The sequence below is a fragment of the Chamaea fasciata genome, unplaced genomic scaffold (genome assembly GCF_029207755.1).
Source record: "Chamaea fasciata isolate MVZ Bird 193981 ecotype frontalis unplaced genomic scaffold, bChaFas1.0.hap1 SCAF_1, whole genome shotgun sequence".
NCBI classification, from domain to species: Eukaryota; Metazoa; Chordata; class Aves; order Passeriformes; family Sylviidae; genus Chamaea; species Chamaea fasciata.
In genome coordinates, this window is record NW_027094086.1 from 80,432,203 (window position 1) to 80,447,686 (window position 15,484).

General features: G+C 37.0%; 1 long non-coding RNA gene across 1 annotated transcript; it reads right to left on the minus strand.

The window, feature by feature from the left end:
- Positions 1–3,660: 3,660 nt before the first annotated feature.
- LOC136302703 (uncharacterized) lies at positions 3,661–15,273 on the minus strand. The gene is made up of 3 exons (XR_010724118.1): positions 15,225–15,273; positions 4,156–4,189; positions 3,661–3,681 (listed from the first exon to the last, which is right to left on the minus strand). It is a non-coding gene; the product is annotated as an uncharacterized lncRNA (long non-coding RNA).
- Between the last annotated feature and the right edge of the window lie 211 nt (positions 15,274–15,484).

The window sequence follows — 15,484 nt, forward strand, 5'->3', positions numbered from 1 at the left end:
TTATTTTTATTTTCATGACTTAGCTAGAATGCAACAGCTGGACTAAATTAAAGAGACAAATAAGTAGATTATTCTGGGACAAAGTTGTTTGATGTGTTTTATTTTTTTCACTAAAACTGCAGTATCTCTGAAGCTTGTGATCTTGCCCAACATTGCCACTAATATCTGAATTATCATTGAAAGAGTAATCTGGATGTTTACTGGTAATTTTCCAAATGACATCTTCAAATATGAAATGTCCTCAGTGCATTCAGGATTGGTTATTTTTTTGAAAGCGTCATACTTATATATATATATATAATATGCATAGGTGGTTTATACATATGTAAGTAAACACATATACAAGTATATGTTTATATGTTTGTGTTTATATATTCAAATATACATGATCACTTATTTAAAAAGACAGATAAAACTGAGAGCTCAGTTTTACTAATATTCATGTATTGTTGGCCAAAACATTAGACAATGCTCTAGCTGTGCCAGCTCCTAGTCTACTGCAGAAGTTTGTTCCCTGAAATTAAAATGATAACGACATTAATTTGCTGAAAATTATTCAAACCATAAATAAAATTACAAGGCATATATCACCAAATAATACAAATTTTTCTTCTATATAAAATTTAATTTAAATGCTGTAGTCAAACAGAATAACATAATGAAACCTTCAATGTAGCCTGAAAATTAGATCAAATAATTATGCTTACCTTTTGACACATACCAAGCAAAATTCTGCGTAGTATAGAAAACAAACTTATATTATCCTTCTTCTCAGACAGGAAAATATATACAGACAAGGATTCTTCTGCATCACAGCCTTAGTCAGATCTTCTCATGACAGTTACAGAAACCCAGGATCATAAAGTACAGTCTTTGGGAAAATCACGACTTTCAAAAATGCAGGTGATCAAAGGACCTTTCAGAGCCTATATAGTTGGACCACATGGACATGTGAATATCAGGCTTCAGCTGGTTTATAGATCTGTGTGAAAAGACAATCACATCCTGTCTCAGAGACACCCAAAGCTGCACAGGTGTATCTCCATTGTGAGGCAAGTCTGCCCTCAAGAACTGGAAATTACCATGATAAACTTGACCCAGGTCGGTGGCCCCAACATGCCATTGAGTATTTCTTCAATGTCTGTCCCCCTAGCTGGAACATCAGCACAGGGCAAAGAGTCACTTATTCCCATATCTGTGACAGCTGTGTAATTGTGATCCTTTCACTCATGCTTTTGACATGTAAAAGGGAGATGGAAGCTATATGAATAAAGTCTTCAACAGTGTTTTATAGAGGTAGCTTGTGTAATTAATCTTCTCCCTTAATATGAGCATTGGACAAGTTTATTCAAGAAAGATTAGCAGTCTTTTGGCAGGACTTTAAATTAAATAATAATACTAAATAACTAGAAGTCATATTATATTTCCTGTGTCTGTATATTTCTATTTGGGTCAGCAACTGTCCTCTGTCCATGTAGAATTTCTACACAAAGAGATATCATTCCACCAAGTTCTCTAGACATATATTTTCCATTTTTTGCAACAAACTGTGTGGGTTCAAAGTTCATTTTTTGTACTCACAGGGTTATGAAGTTCAGTGGAAAAAAATAGTTATCAGTTAGACTGGAGATGTCAATTGAAAGTTTCATACTCAGTACTAATTATCATTATTGCTCACTTTCTTCCATGGCAAAGTTATTGTAAAATTTGAAAATAAATACTTAATCTAAGTTCCTGTAAATAAAAATACAATGCATTTATAAATTAATGTTTTCTAAATAAGGCCCATAAAAATTGGCCTATTGGATCTGACCCACAGCCAATATTCTGTCTGAAGTAGCTGGTAACATGATAAAAAAAATCCACCTAGGTAAACGGCTGTGAAATAATATGTGCCCATTAAATCAGTTCATCATACCTACCAGTCAGTAACTGGCTAAAATGCAGTAGCATGATGTGTAAAATTAGTTTTGTTATTTGGGGTATGATCATGCATAATAAAATATTCTAAGCCAATTGTTCTAGGTCAATTGTTTTATGGTTTAATGGCCACTTTCAATTGCTTTAATGGTCTCATCTTCAACATTTTGATTTATTGAACTACATTTCAAGGTTTCTTCAGGACATGCTGTTTTTACAGTGTTGCTGATTGGCCCGAGTTAGGCCATGAATCTATGTTACAGTTCAGGAAATGTAGGCAAATACCTATCTTCCTGTGAATTTTTGCTAAGCTGAATTTATGCTCTGTGTCTCAAGAAGGATCTCTTTTTCTTTCTCCTCATCATGTTCACCTTTATCATGAACATGAAATGGATGAATGAATGAACCAATGACCCTTTTGGCATTGCTAGCACAGGTACAAGGAGATGGAATGTGTGGGTTGTGAGCATGATATAGAAGTTATGATGGTATATCTTGCTAACTGTATCTGGGAGAAATAGTGACTAAATAAACCAGAAATATTTGCTCTGATTTTTGCTTCCTTGCATAAGTTATTCAAGAGAATTAATGAAAACTCTTTCATATAAATCAGTGCTGTTCCTAAACATTGCCCTTGGTGGGGGTTCCTGTTGTAACATCAGGCTTGCTTGGATCAAATCTGTAGCAAAAAAGACCAGATTCAATATAGAGGCATCAGAATAGCCTACAGTAAAATGAAACTTTGAAAGGAAGGTTGATTGGAAGTTTACTGGACTCAGCACAAGTCAGTGCTCCATGGAATTAGTTGAAGAAGTAAAACTTCCTCCAGTACTAGTTGTGCACAAGAAGGCTGCTAGGAAAACAGGGATTTCAGAAGACTCCTTCAGACCAGCAAATGAGAATAGGAATATTGAAGGTAAAATGTTGATACTTTGACCCAGTCAATCAGGTAGGTTATATAAGAAGATCCCAGATCAAAAGAGGTGAGTAAAGAGTGAGTAAAGTTTGGCTAAACATGTCACAGCATGAAGAAACCACTATTGAAGACATAGCTGAGAGTCACACTAGAATTAAGAGAGTTAGGGAATTATTGGCTCTGCACCTGAAACTCAGAGAGCTACAAAGAACATTTTTTACATTGAAACCAAGAATATTATTTACATTATACATGTTTAACAGATGGACTCTGCATATTTTGAGTTGTAAAAAATAATCCTGTGTGATATTTTCTGAAGACTGTACATCTTTTCAGCAGGTTTTATAAGCTCAGATATGGTGTGAGAAGTGATGTGATTTTTTGAAAAAGTTCTTTTGCTGTTCAGGACTTACTGCAGCTTGAAATAGAAACACATTTTGGAAGGTGTCTTGGTTTAGATAGACAGGTATCTGCCAGGGAAGGTTGGAGTCTCCCTTGAAATGTAAGCCCCTCCCCCCCCCCCCTTTCCAAATTATTATAATTTTGCAATTAAAAGGCAGTCAGGCAAAGATTTTGGGAATAGGTATAGCAGTTCTTTACTAGGGATATAAAAATACAGATGTTGTAGTACAGAAGAATAAGCAAACAAACAAACAAACAAGAAATCCTAGAAAACCCTGACAGAGTCAGAAATACAGCCTGACACCCTGTTGGTCAGGGTGCTGGAAGCAGTCCAAAGTAAGCTCTCCTAGAGTGGCAGATGTGGTTCTGTTGGAGTAGAGATGGTCCCGTTGGAGAAAAAGGGTCCAGTAATGGTGAGATGGGTCCGGTCTTCCTCCAGGGATCTGGTGGAAAACTGGATACTTAGAGGTACTCTGTCTCCTTTTTATTTAGGTTAAGATTGTTTGGCTCTTCCTCTCTGCCTGGAGCATCTTACAATAGTGCAATGTAATGTGTTATGTTATTGATGAGCTCTTAATTGTCCATTAGCAGAAGATATTCCCATGGAAGTAGTGAAACAATGAAGAGAGATAAATAGCACTCCACCATCTGATAAGCCACACTGACCCATTTGGGCAAAGATAAGCAATTTTACTCCACCCAGATGGAATAAAATTACATGTTCTTTACAAAACCCACAACAGAAGGTCTTTGGGCTCATGAGTTTGCGTGTTACAAGTTGTTCTGAAGTGGTATTATATGAGCAAAATGTTAGAAATATGTCAGCAATTTAAGTTGAAGGAGAAAAGTAATTATATTCAGTCAATGCTTGGCAGCAGTCAGCATGAAGCAATGGGTCATGGTGCCTTCCCACCTACCTTCTGAGCCTGATCCAGTTGAATGGACAAGCACCTAAGGGGAAAAATTAACAGTAAGGAGAATCAGGGAAAAATTATTGTATTTTTGCCTTTGTTTGAAAATTGTGGCTTTAAGCTACTTAGAAAAGAAAGAAAAAGCTTTTGGGATAGGTCAAGAAGATATGTAGAATTTTTTAAATGGTCATATCATATTTCTTATTTTTGGGTAATATTTCCTGAATGTCCTAACTGTGCGTTTTCCCCCTTAGATTCCTGTCACTGGACTAATCCTGTAAACTGGATCAGTCTCTAAACATAGAAAGGCACAAAAATACAGCAAGACTCATTGCTTCAGGCTGACCGCTGCAAATAGTTGACTGAATATATGTGCTATTAGTTTTAATGTAAGTATTAATTCTACATAGTTCATAGAATCAGAGAATGTCAGGGGGTTGGAATGGACTATAAGGATGACCTAGTCTCAACTTTGTGCACAGTGGGCAGGGGCACCTCCCACTAGGCCAGGTTGTGCAAAGCCTTGTCCAACCTGGCTTTAATCTCTGCCAGGGTCAGGAAACCTACAACCTTCCTGGGCAGCCTAATCCAGTGTCTCACCATCATCACAGTAAAGATTTTTTTTTCCTAATATCTAACATAAATTTCCCCCTTTTTAATTTGTACCATTTCCTCTCCTTTTGATGTCTTGGTTTGAGCTGTCTTCTCCAATGCATAGATGTTTAAAGGAAAAATATTTTTCATACAGTCTGGTCTGCCTACTGTAGGTGGGAGAATGCTGCTTTCCAGAGGAAGATAAGAACAAACACCCTTTTGGTTTTGTAAGAAAAAAAAGGTGTAAGTGCACCTACTGTTTTACTGATGATAGTAATGTAGGTTCTCATACCCTTTAAAGAAATTTCTCCACTAACAAAACAATCTTGTGTTTTAGCTGAGTCTCTCTGCTGAAACAAAGCAAGATGTATAGAGCAGGAGTAGAGATTTGGTGTAAGAATCACATTTTCTAATACCGAAGCAAGAAACTTAACAATAGAGTACATCAAAGAACTGGCAGTACTCCCCAGTAAAAATGCTAAATACAGTCTTTATTCATCTGAACTTATTTCTTTGGCTACAGACAGAGAATAAAGACTAATCACTTAAGGTTAAAAGTCAGACTAGGAAGAAAGATTATTTTGCCTTTAGAAATTCATGGATTTTTGAATTGTTTTAAAGTTACAAGATCTAATTAGTATCCTTCATACTTCATATAATCCTTTGTAGTTACTTCAAAAGGGACCTCACTTGTTGGTTTTCCATGCCTTTGAGAAAATTCTGGCTGTTAAAGAAAAGAGGAAAAACTCCTGTTTGTATGAAAAGGAGAATATAAAAAGCAGGGAAGAGTATCAAAAAACAGCTTGAAGTCTGATGATAGTTATAAAATCAGAAATAAAGTTTAACTAATAAACTGAAATAGGAAGGCAGTTGGAGAAGTAATAAAAAGCAAATGAATACTATCTGTTGGTAGCTCTATGTACAGCGATTTCCCCAAAATAAGAAATGAATAAAAAATGAGAAATTTATAAAGTTCTACATTAGATCTATTTTCCTCCTTACTTTCGCCAAAACATTTAATTTCTTTTCTAAATGGTTTAAAGCCACAATTTTCAAACAAAGGAAAATATGCTAACACATAGAGTTCTGCTGACTTATGAAATCAATGTATTTTTTTTATTTTTTTTTTTTTTACTGCAGCACTGTTTGAGAATAGATCCTACTGCCCTGACACAATAAAATCATTTCCTTGATCTCATTTGCTTGGAGAGTGGTCTGCTTTCATTTAGTTCAATGGCTGGTGCTGATAGCATCATGTTTAAAATATAGTGCTAAAGATAAAGCCTTTATCACATGTATGGTTGTGCATAAAGCAATACTTTTTATGCTATCTGATTCTAGAAAGAAGCAGGACTACAACAATAAGAATTCTACAGAATAAAAGAGTTTATGTCCAAAAATTAATCATCCTAGAGCATTTTAACTTCAGCATCTATCTCCCTGTTCCAAACGGTATCTTAAGAGAATTCAGAATTGCTCCAGGCTTCCCAGCCTGCATACAGAGATCCAAGTCTTCATAAAGAAATCTGTTGGTTGATCTGCAGCATATTCAGCAGATAAATATAAAATGCTTGCTCTCTTCATTGATCTTTCTGACTGGCAGATGAAATGTAAACAGAATGATTCTAGTCTGATGGCTTATTACATATTTACATGAGGATGATCAAGAAGAAAGCTCCCTTTAATTAGATGGTGGGACCCTGTGGGGTCTCCTGCACACTTGGTTTCCCCCCAGAGCAAGTAATTTAAAACCTATGAATCATTGAAGCTCAGTATGCCTGTTGGGTTTTGACAAGTATCTCAGTGTCCCACAGAGGCTAAAGCAAAGGCAGCTTGAATGTATATTTTTCCAAAAATTTGAGTGCTGTGCAGCTTTTTATCTAAATTTCTAATTCTTTTTTCTAAATATAAGGACTCATAGATACGGCATTCATAGTAAATAGCTAAATTGAGACAAATTAGGTGAAAAACAGCACTTTGATATCAATTATAATTCCCTGACACGCTTTTTTAACATGCATTCAAAGAGTTGCATGATGAAAGAAATTTGAAATTCTAGAGCTTCAGGCCACAGTATTTTCTCATTTGTGCTTGTGTAAGTCATTATATCAGTTCCACCACCTCAAAAAAGAAAGACATTGAGGTGCTGGAGCAAGCCCAGAGAAAGTCAGTGAAGCTAGTGAAGGATGTGAAGCACAAGTCTGATAATGAGTGGCTGAGGGAGCTGGGATTGTTTAGTTTGGAGCACAGGAGGTTCAGGAGAGACCTTACAAGTTTCTGGAAATACCTGAAAGGAGGTTGTGGTGAGGTGGGAGTCAATTTACACTTCGGTAACAAGTGACAGGACAAGACTCAATGGTCTCAAGATGCAGCAGGGGATGATTACATTGGATGTTATAGAAAATTTCTTCATGGAAGGTGTTGCAAATCATTTGAATAGACTGAGAAGGAAAATGGTGGAGTGACCATTACTGAAGTGTTAAAAAATGAGGAGATACGACGCTTGAGGACATGATTTAATGGTTAACATGGTAGTGGTGCTAGGTTGACCAATGGACTTGATAATCTTAAATTTCTTTTCCAACCTTTAAAATTCTATTCATCAAGGATTGCAAACTTACAGGAGTTACTCAGGACTTACAACGACATAACAGCTCTCCCATTATTACTAACTTTAAAGGATACTGTTTTTCCTCTCAGCAGACAGAATATATTCAGTAAAATCAGTGACTTCATTCTGATGAGCTAATAATTGAAAGACAGAAATAGTAGGACTCTCCAGCATACACAGTTCTATGTGGATGTTCACTTTAAAAATCATTTCAGAAGTTATTCAATACAGTTCATAGAAAGAAGAAAAGCAGATTGTACAGTATCTTCTGCTAAAGGTCTCTAAGAATAGATAAATCACATTTTATGAGAATCAACATAAGTAAAGTTAGGACAGGAAAATGAAGTAGATTCCCTCTTGCTATCTTTTAAAAATATTTTTTCCATGCTTTAGGTGATTAAGAATTTCATCACTCATCGCCCTTGATTATGGATGGGGCTTTAAGCCACTTGGTCTCGTGGAAGGTGACACTGCCCAGGATGGTTGGAACTAGATGAACTTTTAAGTTCTTCCCAATCTAACAAATTCTGTGATTCTGTCCTATGAGAGAAAATCCATAAAGAATAATTTGTGAACTCAGGCAAAGGCCCAGACTGTGAGATTTGTTTGGAACAGCTCAGGGACGATCAGTGCCATTGATCTTAAGGACAAATCACAACTCAATCATTGTCACAGTTTCCCTTAAATTACTACAGGACTGTGTACACAAGAGCTTAGTTATTAGCTGTAGCTGTTATTACCTGTAGCTTTCTAAAATGCCATTTCCTTAGAATCTCGAAGAATATATTGATTTAGAAATAATCCCAAACAACATGAGAGACAGAAATGCCTGGAGGTGGTAAAAATCAAGAGAATGAAATGGGGAATGAAACATTAGAGAGTCTAAGTCTACTTCTTTTAAGGATATTGGAAGAAATACCAGTGAATATTTCAGTAGGCAGAAAGACAAAAGAAGCCAAATTTTTCATGAGTGTGTTTCTCAAGTAGATCTGTTATGCAGATTCTCCATTGCCAGTGATGGGTAAACTTGTCTAGGGGGCTTTCCATAAAAGAGTGCACTTCTAGGTCCTACTTCTCTACTAATTTGTCTTTTCTCATTAAACCTGAAGGGATTTACTTTTCGCTCAGGTACTTAATTTGGCTGAAATCTGTAGCATGTAACAGGCAGACACACAGGATTGTCATATGATTGCTCCCTGATGAATTAAGTATGAAAAAAAAGAGAAAAAATTATGATTTATAGAGTGTATGACTGTATTATTAAATTATATATGACAGTTCCATTTCCTGAGATGAACTGATGCATTATGGCCCATGTTCATCCCAATCACCTATCCCAAAAGAGGTACTCATAGGCAAGAAATATCCACAAGTAAAGTGTCTGCAAGTATTTGATAATTTTCTAAACAGGTTTATAGATTGTTTGGGAGAGCTTAGGCCAAAACAATGGCAGGAGCCATTTTAGCAACTTAGGTTACTGGGTTCCTGTGTATAGAAATACCATTTCTAGAATTTAATTTGTTAATGTAAGTATAGGCAGCATTTGATGTATGTTTTTATAAGTCTAAGATTTTTTTTACAAAGTTTTATTTACTACATGACTACCATGTCATGCAACTTATTCCACTGTTTTTAGGATACACATATGTCCATAGTTCTCCATTCTCTTTCAATAATTTTGTCAGCTTGCAAATGATGGAGCCAGAGGTGCATTCCGCATGAAGTCGCGTAGCATAATCCATTATTGTCAGCATTTTCTCTGATTCACTTTGTTGATATTCTGCCTTAGAAACATCCCCTTATACAGCAAACATCAGTTCAGCTGATATTTTTTTTTTTTTTTTTTTTTTTTTTTTTTTTTAAATTCACTGGGATTTCCAGGACATAAAATATGTTGTTGATGAGAGTAACATTTTGGTCCATTTTGTCAACGTGATGATAATGACACAAGTGTGCCACCATTAAAATAAATAAATAAATAAGTTGTGGGAATACACAACACAGAGAGTAAGACAGACTTAATTAGCATAGCTAGTCTGATGTCTAGGATGCCATGCCAAGGACAAAGAGAATTTTGAGATTATGAGAAGATGGGATTAAACCTGCTTTTGGGAAGAGGAGAGATTCAATCAACCCGCTACGAGAAAGATGTTGTAAAGTGCATAAGTTGCTTGTATGATCTTTTAATGTAATTATTGTAGTAGAAATTATTAACCTTACTGAAATGGTATATAAGGTCTTGGAAAACCTGAGTAAAATCGAATTCTGATCACCAAATCGGAGTTCCCGTCTCTCCATCAATCGCCAATAATAAATAAACAAATAAACAAAACAAAATAAAATGAATGTTCAAGAAAAGTTGTAGTGATGATTAAGAAAATCAAGGAAAATTGAACTTAAAGTTGCCCAAGAAAAAAAAAAAAAGACAATAAACAATACAGCTTGATCAGCATTGCATCTAAAAACAATATATAGAAGATATAGAAAATATTTAAAGAATGTTTTCCTAGAAGACAGACTTGATGAGAAAGGTTTTTTTCCTCTTTTAACATGAGCAAGAGATGGTTGTCACATTGCCTTTCCATTAGTTTTATCTAAAACAATTTGTGAATGGTAGTAATTATTTGAAACCATTTCAGAAGCTCTTGATAAAAATATTTTTTCACCACTTAAGATATAGAAAATAGTAACTTGAAACACAGTGCACCCAGTTCCCAGCCAGTAGAAATTGCCACTGCTCTATTGACTTCCAGGAGCACAGATTAAACAAACTGTTATTAGTCCAGTAGCACTAATGTTCTCGAAAATTGTAAAAATTCATTATTGTTGCTTTGGGGCTAGTATGGATGAGTTTGATCCACTTATTCTCTTAATCATAGTGGCATTCTATGCTTCATCCTTTCCATAATGGAAAATAACCTTAGTTAAATAAAAACATAATTACATGCTATGTACACCTCTTGAAATATGAAGTCAATTTTCCTGCTCAAAAAATATTTGGAGAATATTTTTTCTTTGTAATAACTAGAGAGAAACCAAATTCAATGAGAATCAATATGAGATATCTCCCTGAGGCTACACAATGCTGATGACTTTTATTATTTTAACATTTCCTTTTTCCTGAAGGAAACAGAATTGATAGCATCCGGGCAGGACTTATTTTACACAATCATATAGCCCAGTACAGGCTTTTCAATAAATGACCTTGTATCTCTTAAAATGAGGAAAAGTCAGATTTGAGACTGGCTTGGGGAAGCTTTGAGAAGCAGTAAAGGTGAATGAAGGAGTTAGCTGAGCAGGAGTCTCCAGGTGGCTGTAAGTAGCTGTAAACAGCTTTTTGAAATGTATAGAACCCATAGGAATGGTGATACATCATAGAAGAGTCCATGCCTTCTCTGAAATGTGCTGTTGTTGGAATGTCACTGCTTTGTTGAAAAGCCTAGAGGGGTCCAGGGATGCTAAAGAGAGATTTCAATAAACACTTTGATGCTCTGTTTCCTCTTTGGTACCTTGTGGTACTCTTCAAAAAGTGGTACCTGTTAAAAAAAAGGTAGCCAAGGACACGGCAGTGTGGTGATAACTTGCATAGGTTACTTTGAAAAATGACACACTATACAGATATTGTCACTCTTGAATGTCCTGGGTGGAGACTCAGCTCTTCTGGACCTAGCAGTTTCCCTGCAGGTGTCAGTGGAGTCAGAATTACATTTCTGGTTTCTGTATCACCTACATTGTGCAGTGCTATTGCCCTTAAATACTTTCTGATATACTTTAGACAATCCCTGTATGTTCACACATTTTGTACTATAATATAAGACACCAATAGCTTCTTTCGGTTAGACATGAACTTATATAAATGTATTTATTTAAAAAAAAAAATTCTTCTCTGTTAATGAAAAAAATCACATAATTAAATGAGAATTTTAAAATTAGTCTCCATTGCTAAGCTGTGCAAGATTGGATTATCTCTGAGTCTTAATAATGCAAATTATATATGAAATGCATTTGTCTTTGTACTTAAATATTCTAAAGCCTAATCAATGCAACAGTCTTGTCCCTTGAGATAGGGTACATAAGAAACTTTGTAAATGATATTTCATTTGACTAGGACAGAACATTCATCTTCCTGAATTATATTTTGGTAGAAAGAAAATTATTAATTTAATGGAATATATGCATATTTGCTACCTCTGTTATTAACACATAGCTGTGATAGGCCATCATTTCCAATTTTTGCAAGAGATAAGAATGGGTGGAGACCCTCACAGCTTAATTCTGAGTTGCAAAGACAACTCAATAAGATTTTCTGGCTCTTTTCCCTTTAATTCCAGACCTGTTACTGAGTCAGTGTTATTGCTTATACTAATATGCAAAGCACAAGAGAAATATAGTCTAAGATATTTCGGCTGATTATTTAAGTAGACTAGCACATACATGTACAAGTGTGTTTCTGTATAAAATTCAAGGTATTACGCTGGTTGAATGTATAGAGTATCCCCAGGTACTTCCACAGTATTTCCACATCTCCTGCCAAGAGCAGATAGAGCTAGTGGTTAAAAAAAAAATATATATATATATAGTAGCTTTGTTAAACAGTGCTTGGAACGACAAGCACCACAATGAGTTCTGTAAAATGGCTATAGGAATATAAAGTGTATTAGTCTGTGCTTTCCAAACCACTGTTATAGACAAAACCCTATATTTTTTCAAGTTTAAAAAGTGCTGTTATGTGATTTATGACTAATGCTGATACAGAAAGGAGCACAGAGGCACAGTGATGATGGGGACATCCCCAATAAGAGACATAAGCCCCAGCTGCTTGTCCTAGGAGAGCCACAGGAATTGTTTAGAATAGTTAGAGCCTCAGGAACAGTTAGAAAGAATCACAGGCAAAAAAAGGTCAAAGTGTTTGGCAAGGAACAAGCATGGAGTGAAAGGGTAAAACTATGAAAGGGGCTGGTCACACATAAACAGGGGGCAGGGCAGTATCTTGGTACAGATGCACTCTGAAAAACACAGTCCACCCTGTTTTCTTATTAATTTCCATTTCTAGCTGTTTTCCTGAGTGAGGGACTTTCTATTGCTATGCTTGTGTGTATGGGTGTATGACTGCTGGCAATTGGACCAGGGATCAGACCCTCAGGGCCTGTCTGTCTGTGGTGCCAGTGGCTGGAGAGACCAGGACACGTCTCCTTTGAGTGTGTGTGTGTATGATGGAGCATGACTGCCAGCCAGGATCAAGCTGGGATGCTCAAAGAGAAGTATAAGGGTCTTGGGAGCCAATTATTGGAGTGACCATAAATCTGTGCAGGAAGACTGATGTGGTCTGATGGAGGAAACACTGCTAGACAGGCTGAGTGGCTTGGGACAACCATCATTTTTAGTAGGTAGGATATACTCACATGTATGGTATGGATACTTTCATATTAAATATATATATGTTTCTCACTAATGGACCTTTACCATTAATTGCCACAGAAGGGGATCAGACCATTTATCCCATCTCTATTTGTATGAATGTTTTCCTCTGTCTTAATTTGTGTGGCCAGCACTGTATGTTTGTGCATATTTGGTGCAGTGTGAGTGTGCCTATCCAGGTTTGTGGGGTTTGTGGTCATCCTTACTTCTGACTTGACCTGAGGTTGCAGCAGCCTCACTTCTTTCTGCCACCTCAATTCAGAAGCCTCTCAAACCAATACCTTGCTGTTAGCTGGATGTGTCACGTCAATATGTTTGTGTTTGTTGGGTGAGCAATTGCTTGATAGGTGAGGCTCAAAGAAATATACTAAATGGCATTGTAGTAGCCTGGCAACCAGATACAACAGAGCTTACCCAAAGCACATCAAGTACAACATCAGCAGCTGGTTGAGGGAGGGGATTATCCCACTCTACACTGCACAGGTCCAGCCTTATCTTGAGTACTGTGTGCAGGTTTGAATTCAAAATATTAGAAGAACATCACACTCTTAGATTGTATCAAAAGGAGAGTGGCCAAGATGGGGAAAACTTTCAAGGGTAAGATTAATAAGGGGTAGATGAGAACACTTGGTTTGCTCAATTTGGAGAAGAATTCTCAGATGTGACCTCATGACAGTTAACACCCTCCTCAGAAGAGCGTTAAAAAGGGAAGTGTTTATCTCTCTCGGGTGACCAGTGTTAGGACACAAGGAAATAGAATTAAGCCATGTCAGGAAAGCTCAGATGGGATACCAGGAAAAGGTTCTTCATGGCCAGATGGTTATTCACTGGAACAGGCTCTCCAGGAAAATTACTCCAAGCCTGTCAGAGTTCAAGGAGTATATGGACAGTGCTCTTAATCATATGCTATAGTTTTAAGGTAGTCCTGTTAGGAGCAGGGGGGTGGACTCAGTGTTCCTTAAGGGTCTGACTTGAAACATTCTATGATTCTGATAAAAAAATGCACAAAGGTTAAAGAATAATTTCAAATCTCACAGCTGATGCTTTTATTTGGCACTCCATGCTTTTTCTCCAATCATCTTCTGCATCCTTATCACACCTTTCCCATAAGATCTCTGAAAAGCAATCCACAACAGGGAATAAATGGGATTCTGTGAAGAGGATAAGAAAAGAGCAAGGAAAAGGTAAATTTCATCAGAAATTTTCAGCTACAGGATGGAATGACATATTGCAGAGAAAGGGGAGCTCATTCAGCTTCCATTTATCATTGTTGAAGAGGTATGTGGTTGCCTAGCACAACATGACTCTGAGAGAAATGACAGTTTTGATGTTTGCTTCCATTAAAGAGGAATAATCCACAGATGATGGAAGTAAGAAGTACAAGAACATAAAAAGAATGAAGGAAACATTTCATTTTAACATAGTTACATGTCAGTGTATGAGGCCAAGCAGCCTTCTGTGAGGATACTAGAACAAGATTTGGGTAACCTCAGTTCAGTTCCATGTTCTTGCAGAAAATTCTCACAGTATCGTCAGGGACCACTGTGGAGTGGTTTTAATCTTTCTTCTGGTCCTTAGAAATTTATGCTTCAAAGTTTAGGGGAAAGGAGAGTTCTCTCAGTGATCAATGTAATTTCTTCTTTTGCTTGAGCAAAGACACAATTTCATATTAGCAGCTGCCTACTGAATGGCAAAGTAATCTTGACATAGTGTTGATATTCATTCCCATCTAAAGTAATGCCTATGCTAAGGCTAATTTGTGATCACTGATGTCGTGGGTTAAGCCTAGCCCACAATGAAACCCCACAGAGTCCTGCACTCACTCCCCCCACCAGCAGGATGGGGAAACGAATCAGAAAAGCAAAAGTGAGAAATCCTGTGGGTTCAGACAAAGACAATTAAATAGGTGCAGCAAAAGTCACTCACACAAAGAAAGCAAAACATAGAATTCATTCACTGCTACCCATGGGCAGGCAGGTGTTTAGCCATCCCCAGGAAAGCAGAACTCCACCACATGTAGTGACCTGGGAAGACAAACGCCATTACTCTAAACATGTCCTCCTTCCTTCTTCTCTCTCCAGCTTTAAATGGTGAGTATGATGACGTACAGTAGGGAATATCTCTCTGGTCACTTGGAGTCAGGTGTGCCAACTCTGTCCCCTCCCAGCTCCTTGAGCACCCCCAGCCTATTTGCTGGTGGGTTGTGGTGAGAAACAGAAAGGTCTTTAACACTGTGTAAGTAATTAAAATATCCCTGTGTTATCAGCAATTTTTGGGTTACAATTCTAACACACAGGCGCATACCAATGTCTAGCTCTATCCCAGCACAGCAGATTGCAACTATTCTCTATTCCAACAGCGCTGTGCTTTGCACTCATCTAAATAATCTTTTCCCTTACTTTCATCAGGCATCTGTCTACCAGTCATGCTACAGTTTTGCCAGTGTACTTACTGTGTCTACACGTGAGGAGCATCTGCTCACACAGACGTGTTGAACATGGATCCTATTACTGCATACTGCTGACTGCAGGAACAAGGCTGGCAGGAGGCTCTAGACCTGGCCTGAATCTCTTCAGCCATCTGGTGTTTGCTGGCTTTGTAATCCCAGACCATGCCAAGATTTATAACAAAAGCATTAGTTTTACAGATAAAAACAATTGACAATGGTGGCTTTTTGCACAGGAATGCAAAAATCAGAGAGCATAGTTTCTT